This window comes from Petaurus breviceps, unplaced genomic scaffold, assembly GCF_028583685.1.
Source record: "Petaurus breviceps papuanus isolate PSGF00001 unplaced genomic scaffold, PetGlider_PUasm1.0 47, whole genome shotgun sequence".
Taxonomy (NCBI): Eukaryota; Metazoa; Chordata; class Mammalia; order Diprotodontia; family Petauridae; genus Petaurus; species Petaurus breviceps.
The window spans coordinates 4,890,755-4,909,528 of NW_027186349.1; the positions used below are offsets into that span (position 1 = coordinate 4,890,755).

An 18,774-nucleotide genomic window follows, 5' to 3' on the forward strand; every position below is an offset into this window, starting at 1 on the left:
AGATAGATAGATAGATAGATAGATAGATAGATAGATAGATAGATAGATAGATAGATAGATATGTAGATATCTATATCTATACACATATACCATTACAAATATACATAGTCACTTGTCATTCATACATATGTTGTACATGTGTTTATGGACCTATGACTCCATTTATTTAAGGAAGTCCTAAGGGAAATTAAAATTTGGACCAGTTCTACAACTTAGAGTTTTAGATAGTTGGCTAGGGGCACTGAGAGCTTATATAATGTGAAAAGGGTCACTGAACCACTGTGTATCAGGGGCAAGATGTGAACCCAGTTCTCTGACTTGGGTTTCGTTATACATTCACTATACCATGTTACCTAGCATAATATACATTTGGTATCAAGGGATTGCTCTGAAAATAAAGTATATGAAATATAGGGAAAATTATTTTTTAACATTGCTTAGTGAAATATCCATTATTTGGCATTAATAACAAATATTTGGTGACTTCTGAAGTCACTGTTCTTTTCTTTTCTTTTTTTCTTGCTTTTTGGGAGGGAGAAGGTAGGTCAATTGGGGTTAAGTGATTTGCCCAAGGTCACATGGCTAATAACTGTTAAGTGTCTGAGGCCGGATTTGAACTCAGGTCCTCCTCACTGCAGGGCTGGTGCTCTATTCACTGTATCACCTAGCAGCCCTTGGTGTTTTCTAAGCAAAATTACTCCTCAAGTTTTTTTTTCCCCCTCCCAAAAACTATATACCAAATTTGGTATCTCTTTGGAATTATGGGGTGCATAGTTTATGATAAAATTGAGTAAAAATAAAGCATCAAATGAAAGGTCAAGATATTATAGAAGTCTTTTTGTGTAGATAAAATATGTGTTCTTTCATGGCAAAAACAAGAATTCAATGACAAGAGAATTCTTGTCAGTGATGTTGGTAGAAACAGAATGTAAGACAAAAATTAAAGCAGATACATGACATGATAAAAAATTCAGAATGACAGTGGAAAAAATTTGGACTCCTATATTTTAAAAGACAGAATCATTCAATATTTTGCATTGTACTTATCCTTAAGAGAATTTCATTATTAATTATTGATATCTAATGAAACTTTGAAAGTGGGTCAAAGCAATTACTTTGAGTTTAGTATTCAGCCTGGTGTTTTCTTTCAAGTGAAAATAAGGAAATACCTTTCTGGCACTGAGAGCGGAGTCTTCTCCCTGCCCCTCCAAGTATTTTGTATATCAGTTTAGTATACTTTGAGATCTGGGTTCAAAACTATTTTTAGGGCTGGATTTAGGTCCTTACAGATCTTATAAATCCTTACAGGAAATTTAGTTTTTATAGATCCTCTGCTATATACACTGTTATGAGTGTACCTAATTTTGAAACAGAAAAAAAAATCTGTTCAAGTTCTCTTATAGTATTTCTTTCATTTTACCAGGAAAGAAAAAAAATATTGAGAATACAGAACTGTCTTAGGTCATATGTCTCTTGTGTTGCATTTGTGTTAAGTATAGTGCTTTTCATGATACTAACAAATTAACATGAAGATTTTGGGGGATATATAATTTTTTCATGACAGATTTTTTTAACATTAAAGCAAATGATTCAGCACATTTGAATTCTAATTCTGAAATTTCATAATATGTTTTTTTTGGCACTCTGAAAAACAAAAAAGGGGAAAAGCAATTGAATTACACCAGGTGTATAGAGTAAAGGTCCATGTATGAAGTAAGGCAATCTTGAGGATACTGCAGGATCAATTCTCAGGAGTTGATTTGAAAGAAGAAAATATTTAGAATCCATGGTGGGGGAGGATATCAGTAATTACAATTATTTTTAAAAGGGAACAATGTATATCAATAACAAAAGAAAAAACAACCCTTTATTTCCAACTTCTCCCTCCAAGAAATATTGATGAAACAATCATTTCATTGAGAATTTCCTCAAAGACAGTATTTGAAAGTAATACTCAGGATTTCTGAATTGATTTTGTACAGTAGTCAAAAAATTTTAACATTGTACCATATATGAAAAGGCACTGGTATTTTTTTAATGCACTGTCCTTAATGTTTTTGAATTATTACAAAAAGACATTTGGTGTCACAGGGAATATGACACTTTAATGGTTTTCTTTTCACAAACTCTCTTCCATATGGATATCAAAAATTTTGAAGAGTCAATAAAAGTCATAGCAGTAGTAATTTGTTAATTGAAAACATCAAATGCATCATAAAACAGATAGAATTTGTTTGGCAATCATTCTTGCTGCTTTCATGGAGGAATTTTGATATAAAATACAAGTTGAAGAAGGATTTCCTGTAAAGATGATAAGGTTCTTGAGATACTGCTGATTGAATCAGGTTACAGAATACTTCAGAGCTTCAAAAATTTTTTACCTAACTGATCACACAGGCAAAACAAGTGAATGAAGAATGTAAGTTTGGCAAACATTGATTATAGGATAATAGGATCAATTATCTAGAGGCCACCGATCTCAACTTGTTTCTCTTACAGATATATTTTTAGATGGATATATATACATATATGTGTGTATGATTATATATGTATATATGTATACATATACATACATATCACACACACAGACTTCTCTCAGAAAGTCAATCTTTTTAATATCAATATATTTTAGTGATGAAAATCCAGAAATGCCTAACAAATTGAAGTTTGGCATCATCTAAAGAATAATCAGTGCATAGAAAATATCATCAGGCTGCAATATCACAGACAAGGAATTGCTTAAGAGAAATAATATAATGCATATTTATTGGATTGTATTAAATGTTATGAATATATATATATACATATATAAAGTAAGAGTTCATCAGAGCAAGGAATGAGTCATAAAAGACCATATACTATATTTGCATTCATGTAGTAGCAAGATATTGGGAAGAAGGTCCCCACTAATTGAAGCTGATGTTCCATGTGAATTTATGGAAGGACATGAATGAGATTGCCCCAGGAAAGGCAGTTGTGGATGAGCTGTGATGGACATCATTGGAAAAGATATCCACATTAAGAGCACCTTTGTAATATTGGAGGATCATAAAATTTTTATAAAATACATGGTAAAAATGATAGGTATTTTAGTTTTCATAGATTTTAAGCACAGAATATATTATTCCTACCAGAGAATATGGAAGTAAGTTTTTTTTTTTCTTGTTCAAGTGAATGAAACTATCTTAGTGTCACTTCTCTAAAAGAAGCTCATATTGAGTCATTTTACTCATGACTGGAATGGAAATGTATATTGAACCAAAAACAGTTTCCAGATTTACTACTTAACAAGGTGCCAGATAAAAAAGAATTTTACTGGTTTTTTGGGTTGGGATGTGTGTGTGTGTGTGTGTGTGTGTGTGTGCAGTTCACAAGTTCTATTTCTCACTTCTTCAAAGCCACATCCCTCAATATTTCCACTTCTCAAAAGTTCTATACTATTGTCCTCAAATTTTATAATGGTCTTGATATTCTCTGATAGTGCTAATCAGTCACAATCAGCTCTCTTTTGAGGATAAGGGTGAGGGGAGTGAACATGTTTCATTTCCAGATGTTTAAGGAAGTTACAATGCTAATACTCTATCAATTAATAAAATGTTTCCTGAAATATAAAGAATATGATAAATTATTATTGCTGTTATTTAGAACTTCCCTGATAACTTTTTTAAATTACCTATAAACAATTTTTTTTTACAATTATATGTATTTTTTTTTGTTTATTTCTTTGGAGATGGTACTGGTCTGTACTCCATTCTCACCCCAGTGAGAAAGACCTTTCTTAAATATCTTCCAACTTTTCACAGATTGGAAAATTATTTCACACAATCCCTTTGTTGATTCTGCACCTTCAGAATTTATCTGACCTGTAATGGTAACATTGTTTGGAGATGAATTTGGAAGAGCTCTGGCAAAACTCGGCCTCTACTCTGCCATCTTGACTCCTAAAAAGAAGTCCTTTGATGATGCTTATCAATTAATTAGATTTATAAAGAAATTATATATGTCACTTGATGTTTGTTCTAATTGCTTAGAGTGAATGAATAGAGATCATGTGAATACATAATTAAAATTCTCCAAAATACGACTGACCCTGTTTTGAAGATAAATAAATTCTCGCTGCTGGGTAGTTATGCATAGTTTTTAAAAATCCCACTCAATCTAATAATTTGTATTTTCTAAGTGGCAGACTTCAAAACACACACACATACATTTGACATACTGTTATTTTGTTATACCACTTATTTTTTCAGCATTATAATTTTGTATTCATTTATTGACTAGTCTTATATAGTGGATATATTAATTATCTAGAGAGCATTGAAGATGGTTTGTAGTCCCATATATTCAAAACAAACAGGGAATTTACTCAGGATATTAAGAGAATTAAAAGCAAAATGCAAAAATTCAGACATTTCCAGAGCCTCTAGCCTTGATTCTTTCCAATAAAATGTTAGGAACAACCAATTTTCCCCCATAGGAAATCTTTGTGCACCATATTCACAATGTTTACTAAGTTAATTACAAAAACAACTTACAATTGCTATTTTATCTTTAAGATTATTTATAGTATTTAAGTTTATTTACTACTTCCAAAATCCTATATATAAAATACTTAGTTGTTTAACTTAGAAAAAGTGGGAGGTTTATATTTAGATATTCAGATTTTGAATAAACATCTCACTTCTTTTCTTCTTGCATTTGGGGCAAATCACATTCTAAGGGGAAAATAATTAAAAATTCACACATTCCAATTTTTTTTAAAAGAATGTTGGTTAACTTTCACTTGGATGCTTCTATTAATGAAATATCTTTTGCCCACATATATGGAAAGGTAAAATGGAATATAAAACAAGTGTGAAACATTTCCCACTTGTATTAATACAGTGCTAAAAATGGAAGGAAGAAGAAGACAATACTACTTTTTTAGTGTTTAATTCTACTTTTGTACTCCAAAGTTGGCAAGCATTCATAGAAGGGTACCTCAGGCATTCCTTTTCTTTCCCCCCACCCCTATATCGTCTTACTACACACTTTTTTCTCTTTTCCCCACCTTTCAATTGCTACATGAGGGATTGTGGTAGAATTTTGGATGAGAGTGGAATAGGAAGGAAACCATCTCAATTCCTTTCTTTCCCTTATCCTTAGTTCTACTATAATATCATTAAAAAAAACCTTCAACAATTGATTGGCTCTCTCTTAAGTATATTTCACTTTTTAGCAATACCCCTTCCTTGAAGATATTCCATGACACATGGTATGATCATTTTAGATGACCATCTACTTTTCTCTGTCCCTGCAGATGGAGTTAGACCTCAACCACTGATGGATGAGATTCTAGAGCTAATTATTATTATTGGTAATTTAATGTCAATAACTTTCCAGAAAATATATGATCTGAAAAGACTGAAAAATATTAGTTCCTCTAATCACTAAAATGTGTACAGTGATTATGCTGATGAATTTGATTAAAAATTTTCATTGTCAGTCATTGAAAATGAACCACTGAAAAGAGGTCAGTGACTAGCTCTATTGTCCAAATCAATGTTTAACATAAGTCATACTCAATTTTTTTTCAATTTTCCATTATTCCAAAACTATCTCTAAATTATATAAATATAGTTTAACTATAATGAGGTATATCCTGGGGAATAGAAAATAACAAATCTCAAATCTACCTATAATTGCAATATTTCAATTAAATAGCTAAGCCATAGCCATTTACACCCTCCAAATAATAAAGTTGAACTCAGTTATAAGGTATGTGTTATTTTAGAAAACTATGAATTTGCTCCATCCTGAAAGTATTATGCTGGGAGAATAGGGATCCAATTTCCATTTTACTGTTTATGAACCTTTTGACCTTGGACAGCCCTTAACCTGCTCTTGAAAAACAGTAGTTGAATGTATATTCTCACAGCAGCAAGATTTCCACAACAAGGACTTTGACCTTCCAAAGGGTGTTGTTAAAAGTAAGAATAAACCATAGAGCACTTAGAAGGAAATTCCCAACATTAATACACAATATTTTTCATCCTTATTTTTCTCTTCCCTCCAATTTGCATCTGGTGCCTGTGGTGGGTGAAAGAAGAAATGACAGAGGAAAACAAAATTCAATCTTCTGAGTATATCAGTTTATTGAGCAATGTATAGCAATTGCGCAACAAACCTGAATCAATCCTTCTCAGTTTAGGCCTGGACTCTGCATACAGGGGAGGCAGACTTTTATACATCAAAAATAATTAATCAAGCAGGGCCAATTAATTAAAGGTACAGTGCAGTACAACATTAGGTAATCTGATTTCTTATTGGATGAAAGATTAGGGAATTTGCAAGTTGGGAAAGGGAGAGATAACAGGTAAAACCTCCTGAATTCAGAAAAGGAAGGGTCCCATTGATGGAATCCTAATAAAGCTGCACCCAGCTCCAATATTCTGTTTTTAAAAAAGAAAAGAATCTTAAAAATGAAGTAATAAATTAAAAAAAAAGTTTAAAAGGTAATAGCAAGTAATTTGCTTTTAAATACTTTGAATAGCTCTTGTAGCACTCACATATTGTGGGGGTGGGGGTGGAAGACAGAAATGAACTTTTGAACACCACCAAAAGACAGAGACAAAGAAAACTAGAGTGGCTAGAGAGAAGCTCCCTCCTTAGAAGATCTGAGTGTTTATGTTTCATCTAAGACAACATTCTACTGAAGTAGCATGAATGAATGAGTGAATGAATGAGTGAACAGATGAATGAAAATCTTTTAGAGTGCATACTGTGTGCCAATTACTGTGCTCATTACTAGGGATGCCAATACAAAAAATGACATAGTTCCTTCCCTCAAGGAGCTTGAATTACAACAAAGAGACTATAAAAATAGGCTGCAGGGAGCAGCTAGGTGTTCCATTGAATAGAGCACCAGCCCTGGAGTCAGGAGGACCAGAGTTCCAATCTGGACTCAGACACTTAACACTTACTAGCCTTGTGACTTTGGGCAAGTCACTTAATCCCAATTGCCCTGCCCTCCCCTCTCCAAAAAGCAAAATAAATAAATAAATAAAAATAGGCTGCATTTGCAGATCATAGTGGCTGCATATGGGAGCTGTGCAATTTAAGTATAATATTCCTTGGACTTTTCATTTTAGGAACTTTGTTCAAGGAAGTTATTGGTGAATGCATTCAATTTCTATTTTACCCTCATGTTCTATGATATTAGGGTACTTTTGCTTGATAATTTCTTGAAATGTAAGCTCTTCCCTTTTTTGATCATGACTTTCAGATATTCCAATAATTTTTAGATGATGTCTCCTCAATCTATTTTTCCAGATCTGTTGTTTTTCTTAAGAGACGTTGCATTTTCATCATTTTTTTTTCTTCTTTCTTTTGACTTTGATTTATCATTTACTTATGTCTCATGGGTTCATTAGCTTTCACTTACCCAATTCTAATTTTTAAGAAACTATTTTTTTTGGTGAGATTTTGTAACACTTTTTCCATTTATCCATCTGCTTTTTAATGAGTTCTTCTCTTCAATTAAATTTTTTTGCCTTTTTTGACATTTGTACCATTCAGATATTTAAGGCATTATTTTCTTCAGTATTTTTTTGTGCTTTTACCTTTCATAATTTTCTAGCATCACTCTCATTTTTTCCAATTTTTTCCTCTATCACTCTTTACTCTTTTTTTTTTACCTCTTTTAAGAATTCTTTTTGAGTTTCAGTATAATTACTATTGTTCTCTGAAGCTTTTTTTTAAAAGCCATTTCCACATTTTTGTCTTCTTCTGAATTTGTGTCTTTCATTCCCTGAATTTCCCTCCAGGCAGCTAGGTGGTACAATGCATGGAGCACTGGGTTTGGAATCAGAAAAACTCATCTTTATGAATTCAAATACAGCCTCAGATACTTACTAGCTGTGTCACCTTGGGCAGCTCACTTGAACAGGTTTGCCTAAGTTTCCTCATCTGTAAAATGAGCTGAAGATGAAAATGATAAATCATTATAATATTTATGCCAAGAAAACCCCACATGGGATCACAAAGATTTAGACATAACTTAAATAGCTGAACTTTGCTATTGTAGTAGCTTGTTATGAACAAATTCTTTTAAAAAATATATTGGTTGTCATTTGCTCATTTTTCAAGCCTATGTCTTGACTGTGAACTCTGTGGTAAAATCTGTCTCTGTTCACCTAGGGGTTGGTAGGTTTATGGCAAGTTTCAGACATTTTTGTGCTGCTCTTTTCAGAGTTAGTTCTGGGGGTCTACAAGTTTTTGGTGCTCCACTGTTGGATGATCCTGGAAGAGGTATGGTCACTGGTCTCCTGGTCCATAATCTCATTTTTAACCAACCAGGGTCTGTGGCCCCCTGTAGACACAAATTACGACTCCTCTTTGATAAGGAACTGTGATCAGAGTCCATCCTCCATTTTGACCAACCACCAATGATTTTCTCTGCACTGGAACTGGGACCTAAAACTGAATATCAGTAATGGAATTTCTAATCAGCACTAGCTGTACCCAGTGTTAGAAAAAGTGTCATATATAATTTCTTTCTAACCAATTGTCTGACTCCCTTGCTATCCCTGTTCTGTGAGCTCCCAAAATTGTGTGGTTGCTGCTATGGTAACTGTTGCTGCAGATGTGTATGTGGGTTCCAGACAGGCTTCCATTGTAGAGTCACAGACTTCTGCTGACCTCTTAAGTTTTCTTTTCTTTTAATTAATTAAATAAATAAATTTTAGTTTTCAACTTTCATTTCCACAAGATTTTAAGTTACAATTTTTTTCTCCCTGTCTTTCCCATACCCCACCCCAAAATAGCAAGCCTGCTGTATACCCCTTCCCCCAATCTGTTCTCTCTTATAGCTTACCCCATCACCCCCCTAACTCTCTATTAGGGCAAGATGGGTTTCTGTACTCCAGTACCTGTATATCTTATTTCCCAGTTGAATGTAAAAAACAATTTTTTTGGATAATAAAAGAATTTTTATTATAAAGGGTTGACTTGACAAGTGAGGCACCCCCTACCCCTGAAACTTAAAAATATGGGGTGAGGAAAGCAGCATGAAGTCAACCAAAAACATTTATTCAGGCAATGCTTCATTTTACCTTGTCCCTGTTTTCTCTTCCTCTAGGTCAGAGCTTGCCATTATCCTACCCATTTCTCAAAAGGGTAGGGATAAGAATCAGTTCAATTTAAGCATCAGGACTTTCTAACATCCACCCTTAAGTTCTGGAGCACCACAGAGTATATCCACCACTTCCTTTCTAGGGAACACTAGTAGATTCCTCTTCCTCAGGGTGAATATTAGTTTGAGATGCAAGTATGGGCACCATTTCTGGTGGCGGTCTACTTTCTTCCTTAAGGTGGCCTTGATATAGCCTTTGAAGTCTGGCTAGCTCTCTCAGGTGGCTGCTGCCAATTATACCATGGATACCAGGTAGGGGAGCTAGTGCAGGAGGCACTGGGGTACAGCCCACAGCTCCATGGGAGTTACTGAAATCAGTATCCTGTGGCTGTACCAGTGGAATGTGGTAACTAAGAAAACAATGGTCTCTGGCCTTTAGGATAGCCTCTGTCAGCTTCTTATGCTGCTTCATACAGACACCTGTGTAAGGGACATGAAAGATGATACCTGTATGAGCACACACAAACTGTTCCAAGAGTTTCACATTTCTAAAGTCCACATAGAGCTTCTGATCATGGCAGATAGGGCAAGGGTTCCCAGCAACTTTGTTCCCTCAAATGCATGTCTTACAGGTTCACTGTGGTGCGATTCCACCTTTGTGGTTTCGTCTATAGTCAGCCCAGACTGGATGGGAGCCATATCGAGCCAGGTATTCTTCAGTTTCCAGATATTCCCTAGGAACATCCTGATAGAGGGAGACAGGAATGGAAGATTCTTCCTCAGGGGGAGCTTATATGCTTAGAGCCTGGGGAGTAGGCTGCAGCCAGTGGACCCCTTTGACAGGTGTGAGGCCCAAGAGCCATCAAAGCAGAAGGGAGGAGAAGTGTAAAAACAAATTTTTAAATATTAGTTTTTAAAACTTTGAGTCCAGATTTTTTTTTCCTTCTTGCCTTCTCACCCACACCCACTAGGAAGGTTGTATATGGGTTGTAAATGTGTAGTTACCAAATTCATTTCCATAGTAATTATATTGTGAAAGACTAACTATATTTCCCTCCATCCTGTCCTAACCATCACTTATTCTATTTTCTTCTTTGACCCTATCCCTTTTCAAAAATGTTGGCTTCTAACTACCCTCTCCTCCAATCTGCCCTCCCTTCTATCCTTCCCCCTCTTATGCTCTATCCTCCTATTTTTCTGTAGGGTAAGATACCCAATTGAGTGTGTATGTTACTCTCTTCCTTAAGCCAAATTCAATGAGAGTAAGGTTGTCCCATTCCCTTTGACCTTCCTGCTCTTGCCCTCAATTGTAACAGTTTTCTCTTGCCTCTTTTATAAGAGATAATTTACCCTAATCTATCTCTCCCTTTCTCCTTCTCCCAATAAATTCCTCTCTTGCCTCTAAATTTTGTTTTTTAGATATTATCACTACATATTCAACTCATCCTGTGCCCTCTGTCTATGTATACATGAACATACCTATGCCCACACTCACATACATATTTATATACACATATACCCTCCTATACATACATATATATGTATGTATGTGTATATATATACACATACATATATATATACACATACATACATATATTACCTTCAACTATCCTCATACTGAGAAAAGTCTTATGAGTTACAATTATCATTTTTCCACATAGGAATGTAAATAGTTCAACTTTAATAAGTTCCTTATGATTTCTTCTTCCTGTTTGCCTTCTCATGCTTCTCTTGCTTCTTGTATTTGAAAATCTAATTTTCTGTTTACCTCTGTTTTTTTCATCAAGAATGCTTGAGAATGAAGATGGCAGCATAGAAGCAGGAAAACTTCATATGCCCCCTCCATAACCACCTCAAATACCTATAAAAATGACTCTAAACAAACTTTAGCACTACATAACACAAAGTGACAGAAAGAAATAAACCTCCCACTGAAGACAGCCAGACAGGCCTACAGGAAGGGTCGATTGTAGGGTGTTGGGAGCAGAGCCCAACCTCTCTTGAGTCTTCAGTTTTAGCCTCAGAGTGGCCACTACCATCCCTGGCTGGAGGGACTTCAGGAGAGTGGACCACAAGCAGCTGTGTCAGTTTCCAGAATTATCAACCCACAAATACCAAAGACAAAGTGAAAGCTCAGTGTGGACATTGTGGGAACAGGGTTTCCAGGAGAGCAGTCCAGCCTCTGCACTGTGGAAGGAGAAGCACCTGAGTTGTAGCAGCCCCAGCCTTGTGGCTGCTTCAGAACTCCTGGCCTGCAGATTGTAGGGGGAGCAAGCAACAAGTCTGAGGGGTAATCACTTTTGTTTTGGATCTTGGATCTGAGTTGCTGTCTAGTAGAGGTTCTGAGGTGTCTGACCAGTGTGCCAGAGCCAGTGGAGCCTTCTGAGAGGGCAGCCAAATAATAGGTATAGCAGCTGAGAAAACGCAACCAATTTGGACCAAAGCTTTCCTCTCAGGAATCAAAGTTTTACCATTGCAAAAAGCTCAAAAGTCAAATAATTGAGTGGCAACATGAGCAAGCAAAGGAAGCATGGCAATTTGACGTTAGATTCCTTTTGGGGGGAAAATAGGATCAAAGCATAGAACACAAGGAAGAAAACAAAGTCAGAATTCCTGCACCAAAAGCTTCCAAGAAAAATATGAACTGGGTGCAGGACATAGAGAAGCTTAAGGAGGATTTTGAAAACCAAATAAGAGAAGTAAAAGAAAAATTGGGAAGAAAATGAGAATGATGCAAGATAATCATGAAAAGAGAGTCAGCAACCTGACTGAAGAAAATAAAACCTTAAGAGATAAACTAACTCAAATGGTAAAAGAGGCTCCAAAAGTCAATGAAGAGAAAAATTCATTAAAAAGCTGAATTTGCCAGATGGAAAAAGAATCTCAAAAGTTCACTGGAGAGAATCATTCCTTCAGAATTAGACTGGAGCAAATGTAAGCTAGAGACTTTATAAGAAATCAAGATGCTATTAAACAGATCCAAACAAATCAAAAAATAGAAGGCCATCTGAAAAATGTCATTGGAAAAACCACTGACCTGTAAAAAGATCCAGGAGAGACAATTTAAAAATTATTGGACTACAGGCTAAAAAAAGAACCTAGAAATCACCCTTCAATTAATTCTCAAGGAAAATTGTCCTGATGTTTAGAACCAGAGGACAAAATAGAGGTTGAAAGAATCCACCAATCACCTCTTGAAAAAAGATTCCCAAAAGGAAACTCCTAGAAACATTATAGCCAGGTTCCAGAATTCCCAAATCAAGGAGAAAATATTACAAACAGCCAAAAAGAAACAATTTGAATGCTGTGGAAACACAATCAGAATAACATAGGATCTGGCAGTTTCTACATTGAAGGATTAAAGACCTTGGAATATGATATTCTGGAAGTCAAAGGAGCTAGGATTAAAACCAAGAATCACCTACCCAGCAAAACTGAGTCAGGGGAACTGTAAACAGGGGAAAACATTGTCATTCAGTGAAATAGAGAACTTTCAAGCATTCTTGATGAAAACACCAGAGTTGAATAGAAAATTTGACATTCAGATACAAGAAGCATGAGAATGTAAACAGGAAAAAAAATCATGAGGCACTTGTTAAAGTTGAACTATTTACTTTCCTTCATGGAAAAATGATAACTGTAACTTATGAACATTTCTCAGGATGATAATAGTGGAAGGGAATATGAATGTGTGTATATGTATGTATACATATATGTTTGTGTATATATGTGTACAGTTATATCTAGAAAGAGGCAGAGGACCAATTTAATAGGAAGGGAAACTACTTAAAAGGTGAAATTGAGAGGAGAGGGAGGAATATAATGAGAGGATATGGGGAGAGACAGAATGAGGTAAAATATTTCATATAAAAGAGGCAAGTAAAACTTGTTACAATAGAGGGTTAGAACAGGAAGGCAAAAGGGAATTGGCCAAACTTACTCTCATTTAATTTGGCTTAGGGATATGGTATGTCAGTAAATATGGTATCTCATCCTACAGGAGAGTAGGGGGGAAGGGGATGAAAGGGGGGATGATGGAAGGGAAGACAGGTTGGACAGGGAGGGAAATTGGAAGCACACACTTTTGAAAAGGGACAGGGTAAAAGTAGAGAATAGAACAAGTCGTGGGTCGGTATAGGATGGAAGGAAATATAGTCAGTCTTTCACAATATATCCACTATGGAAATATTTTGTGTAGCTACACATGTACAAACTATATTGAATGGCCTATCTTCCAATTAATGGTGAGTGACAAGAGAGGAAGGGAAAGAATCTGGAATTTAAACTTTTAAAATCAAATGTTTAAAAAAGATATTATTATCATTATTATTTTTTCAAAAAACTGAGAAATAAGATATACAGACACTGGAGTATAGTCATTTATCTTGCCCTACTGGAAAATTAAAGGGGGAATGGGGGAGGACATATGAGAGAGCAGATTGGGGGAGGGGATATACAGTGGAATCACTGTTTTGGGGTAGTGTGTAGGGGAAAGATGGGAAGAAAATTTGTAACTGAAAATCTTCTGAAAATGAATAATGTAAACTAAAAATAAACATAAAATTTAATTTAAAAAAGAATGCTTGAAAATACTCCATTTCATTGAATTACCATATTTTAGCCATATTATTATACTTAGTTTTGCTGTGTAGGTGATTTTTTGTTTTAGCTATATCTCCTTTGATGTCCAGAATATCATATTACAAGCCCTTCATTCCCTTAATGTAGAAACTTCTAGGTCTTGTTTTATCCTCATTGTGTTTCCACAATACTCAAGTTGTTTCTTCATGACTGCTTGTAGTATTTTCTCCTTGACCTCGGAACTCTGGAATTTGGCTATAATATTCCTAGGAGCTTTCTTTTGGGGATCTTTTTCAATAGGTGATCTGCTAAATCTTTCAATTTCTATTTTGCCCTCTGGTTCTAGAATATCAGGGCAATTTTGTTTGAGAATTTCTTGAAAGATGGTGTGTAGGCTCTTTTTTGTTCATGACTTTCAGGTAGTCCACAAATTTTTAAGTTATCTCTCCTGGTTCTATTTTCTAGATCGGTGTTTTGTTTTGTTTTGTTTTGTTTTTTCCAATGAGATATTTTACATTGTCTTCTATTTTCTCATTTGTTTGGATCTCTTTTATGGTATCTTGATTTTTCATAAAGTCGTTAGGTTCCAATTGTTCAAATATAATTTTAAAGGAGGTATTTTCTTTAGGGAGTTTTTGAAATTCCTTTTCCATCTGGAAAATTTGACTTTTTAAAACATTCTTCTCCTCTCTGGCTTTTTGGGCCTCTTTTGCCATTTGAGATAGTCTATTTTTAAGGTGTTATTTTCATCAGTGTATTTTTGGGTCTCCTTTAGCAAGCTGTTGACTCGCTTTTCATAATTTCCTTGCATCATTCTCATTTCTCTTCCCAATTTTTCCTCAAGTTCTCTTACTTGATTTTCAAAATCCTTCTTGAGCTCCTCCATGGCCTGTAACAAATTCATATTTTTTTAGAGTTCTGGCTTTGCTATCTTCATCCTGCTCCATCCCTTGATCTTTTTTGTCTCCCAAAAAAGAATTCTGTGGTTTGTTTGTGCTTCCATTGTTTGCTCATATTGACAGACAATTATTTGTCTTTTGAGCTCTTTGCCATGGTAGAACTCTGCCTCTAGAATGGAGGGAACTATGTCCCAAATCACTGGGGTGTTCACAGCTGACTGAGCTATTATGAGGGCACCCTCTCTACAGCGACCATAAGTTCTGGCTCACTGGTCACAGACCCCAGAACCACCACCCAAGACAGTGATCCAGATCCAAGCAGGTTAAAGCAAGAGTGATTACCCTCTGAATGGTCACTTTGTCCCCCTACAATCTTCAGGCCAAGAGCACTGGAAGCATCCCTGAGGAAGCAGCTGCATGTCCACTGTGCCTCTGACTGCTTCTTGCCTTGGGGGAAAGGATCAGACTGTGCTCTTCTGGCCCCCCTGTTCCAACAGAGTTCCACACTGACCTTTTACTTTGTCTTTGGCATTTATGGATTGAGAAATCTGGAAACCACCATGGCTACTGATGATTCAGTCTCCTAAAATCTGCTCTGGGGTTGGAACCAAGTGGCTCACATCAGACTGTGCTTGGCTCCCAGCATACTGTGACAGACCCTTCCTGTCTGCCTGCCAGGCTTCCTTCAGCAGATTTTTTTTTCTGTGTGTCACTTTGTGGGTTCTGTAACTCTAAAGTTTGTTTAGAGTCATTTTTCACATGTATTGGAAGGGATTGGAGCGGGAGCCTATGACAAGTTTGTGTTTCTACTCTACCATCTTGTCTCTGCCCCTAACAATTCTTATTTTTAATGCCTTCTTAAGTTTTCTTAGTCCAGAAAATATCTTATTTTGACCTTTTGTTGTCTCTGCCACTCCAAAATTTTATTTGAGGCATTATTTTCAAGGGAATGTTGGTAGAGATTATTTGGGTGGTTACTCCTAATCCACTATCTTGGATTTGCCTTTCTGCTGTTTTTATTCTCCTTTCTCTTTTTGTACTCATTTTTTTTTCTTGTCTTGGTGTACAGGACAACAGTAGCTTCTGGACTCTCCTCTTTCTCTTTTATTTTCTCTTTTCTTGGCAACTCTTTATTAAGGCAGGGAAAACTGGATTCAGGAATGATAATTGTGTGTCTCAAGTCTTTAATGTTATTGTTAAGAAGTATATGTTAAGAGAGCAGCTAGGTGGTGCAGTGAATAAAGCACTGGCCCTGGAACCAGATCTCAGACTCTTAACACAAAAACTAGCTATGGGATCTTGGGCAAGTCACTCAACCCCAATTGCCCTCCAAAAATAAAAAAAAGAAGAAGAAGAAGAGGTTTATGTTAAGACATTGAAGAAATGTTACCCAATTCACATACTCTTTTTTAGCAGCAGAAATATTCTTTTTTTCATAAGAAATACGTCAAACTGTGTCAGGTTACCTGGATATTAATAAATATATGAAGATGAGTAGCAGGGAGAAGAGGAATCAAAAAGATATGAACCTGAGTAGAAAATTAGCCACCTAAACTGAACACTATGTCTGAAATTTTGTAGGAAACTGCCATTGGTAATAACAAGAAGGAACCTATTGCGGGGGCAGCCAAGTGGCACAGTGAGTAAGAGTTCTGGCCACTGCATCAGGAGACCCGGGATCAGTTCTAGCCTCAGTTACTTGGCACCCACACAAAATAACTGGCCACTTAACCTTGAGCAAGTTAGTTAACCCCAATTGAAAAAGAAGGAACCTGTTCATTCATTTATTATTCATTAAATATTATGTACATGCACATATATATGTATATTAATATATTTGTGCATATAGAAATATATGTGGATCAATATTCAGTTACTTCACAACTATATTCCCCAGTAACTTTCCATAAAAAACCTAAGTGAAAATACCTTTATATAATAGCTGTTAAATATTTATTGAGTACCTTTTGATGAAAAAGTTAGTTTTTTTTAATATTTATTGAGTACCTTTTGATGAAAAAGTTATTTTGATGAGTTCTGTTAAATAAAAAATAAATGGTTCTTACTAATAGATCTCTAAGGGTCCTAAAGATGTCTCTAATAAACATTCCCCCAAAGTGAAATAGTTAATCATGTACCAAGTTGGACATTGCCTTTTCAGGATTAATTATATCTCATAAGAAGAAATTCGTAATAGTGAGACACTCTTCTGCATTTTTCCTGCCTATGGTAACACATGAAATGATGGCAGAAAAAAAGAAATCCCAAAATCACTGCTTCTCAAAAGCTGGAAGAACCTCCAAGTTCTTCTAGTCAAAGTTCTACATGAACAACATTTTGCCCTACAATATCCTCGAAAATGTATTATTAAATTTCCTCCTGAAGACCTGCTGCACTCTACTATAGTGAATTGAAACCCACTGCTTCCTGATGTAACTCATTATGCTTTTGGACTTGTCTAATAATATTTTTCCCTAAATATGATGCTGAAACCTGTTTGTTTGTTTTTTTTCCCCAACTGCTATGCCTTCCTCCTAAATCTGACCTCTGAGACTGAATAAGTCAAAGCTTTCCATGTGCTGGTCCTTCAAATACTGGGAGATAAGAATTCTTTCAACTCATCAGCCTTAATTCCTCAATTTATTCTGGTTTAGCATGGTTAAAACTATCTTATCATCCCAATAAGACAACTCTGGTTTTGCTCTGACATATTAATTAATTTCTCAAAATATAGTGGCAAGAAAATAAAATACACAGTTCTAAATATGATTTTCCCATAGCAAACAAATTAAAATCAGCAATTCCCTAGCTCTCGACAATCTTGTGCTCTTTATTATAGTAAGATTGTGTTTGTTTTGTGTTTTGTTTTTGGCTATCACATCACAATATTGATTCAATGGTGAGCTTAGTCAGCCACCAAAACCAATAGGACATAGAATTTTACTTTCATAAAAATCCTACTTTGATGAATTGTTATGGACTGTTGGTAATTCTGGGTTCTCAAAGACAAGTCAGTGGAAAATAAGATCTGGCATTTCCTCCCAAGCTGGATTTGAGATGGAACTAACAAAAGATTCTGTTTTTGCTACTTCTTAACCAATCTATCTGAGTTCAGAGCATTAGAAGTTGTTTTTTTTAAGCTAGGCAGTTTAGACTTTCTACTAAAATAATTCACAAACAGTTGTTGTCTACATTGGTGGTCTGAACTGAATGTCAGAGGCATTTTACATGTTGAAATATATTTAATCTTACTAGATTTGGTCTGGAGTTGAGCTTACTACAAAACACAAAATGTATTTCAAAATATTTTTAATTAATTGGCACTGGGTATTATATCTGCAAACTCTATAACTGACATTAACAGAGGACCATAAAATTTTCTTTGGGAATTAACTTTGGTAGAGTAATATTTTGTGTTTAGCATACTAATTATTCTAGTGGAGATGGTGGTGATGATTAAATGGTTAATTGAAGCAGAAAATATTTTATGACTTAAGTTATTCCAAATGACTTATAAATTTTTATAAATCTTTCCTTAAGGTTCATCTTCAGCTAGTCAATGAAAACACAACAAGAGCTCACTTTCATATCCTTATTTTTTCACTCATTAGTCATTTCAATAGCTCATTTTCTTCTTAACTTTGAATATTCAAATACTTCTATAGTTCTTCCAATGTAAACTTTTTTTCTTTTGATATAGGACTACAAATGGTAAAAGTGATTAAAAAACAACAACCAAAGACACTTATAGATTTTAAAAATCTGTCAACCTAAGTTGCAATTATTTTGACAAGTACAACCATAAGTGAGTTATCTAAATCAAATGATATAAAAATTATCACTGAAAAGAGTTTTACTTGAGTCAAAAGAAAAAATTATTTTAATCATATCTTAAAGAATTTTTGTGTTCTTAAATAACTCTCCCTTGTGACACCAGTTAATGGTGTAATTTATTTAAGTTCTTCAAAAAGGATTTGATTTGAACTTTATCCAGGAAGATTTGTTCACTTGACACTATGAGCAGGTAAATCAACTAAAATACTTTTCAACTAAAATCAATCAAATTGTGATCTGGAAACTCATCATACCAAATTTTGAATATATACTTATACATACACACATAGATAGATAGATAGATAGATAGATAGATAGATAGATAGATAGATAGATAGATAGATAGAT

General features: G+C 35.0%; 1 protein-coding gene and 1 pseudogene across 2 annotated transcripts in view; one reads left to right on the forward strand and one right to left on the reverse strand.

The window, feature by feature from the left end:
- Window positions 1-18,774, forward strand: part of CDH18 (cadherin 18) — a 1,599,127-nt gene that overhangs the window by 923,086 nt on the left and 657,267 nt on the right. The gene's annotated exons all lie outside the window — the stretch shown is intronic.
- Window positions 9,252-9,971, reverse strand: LOC138171805 (small ribosomal subunit protein mS40 pseudogene; annotated as a pseudogene).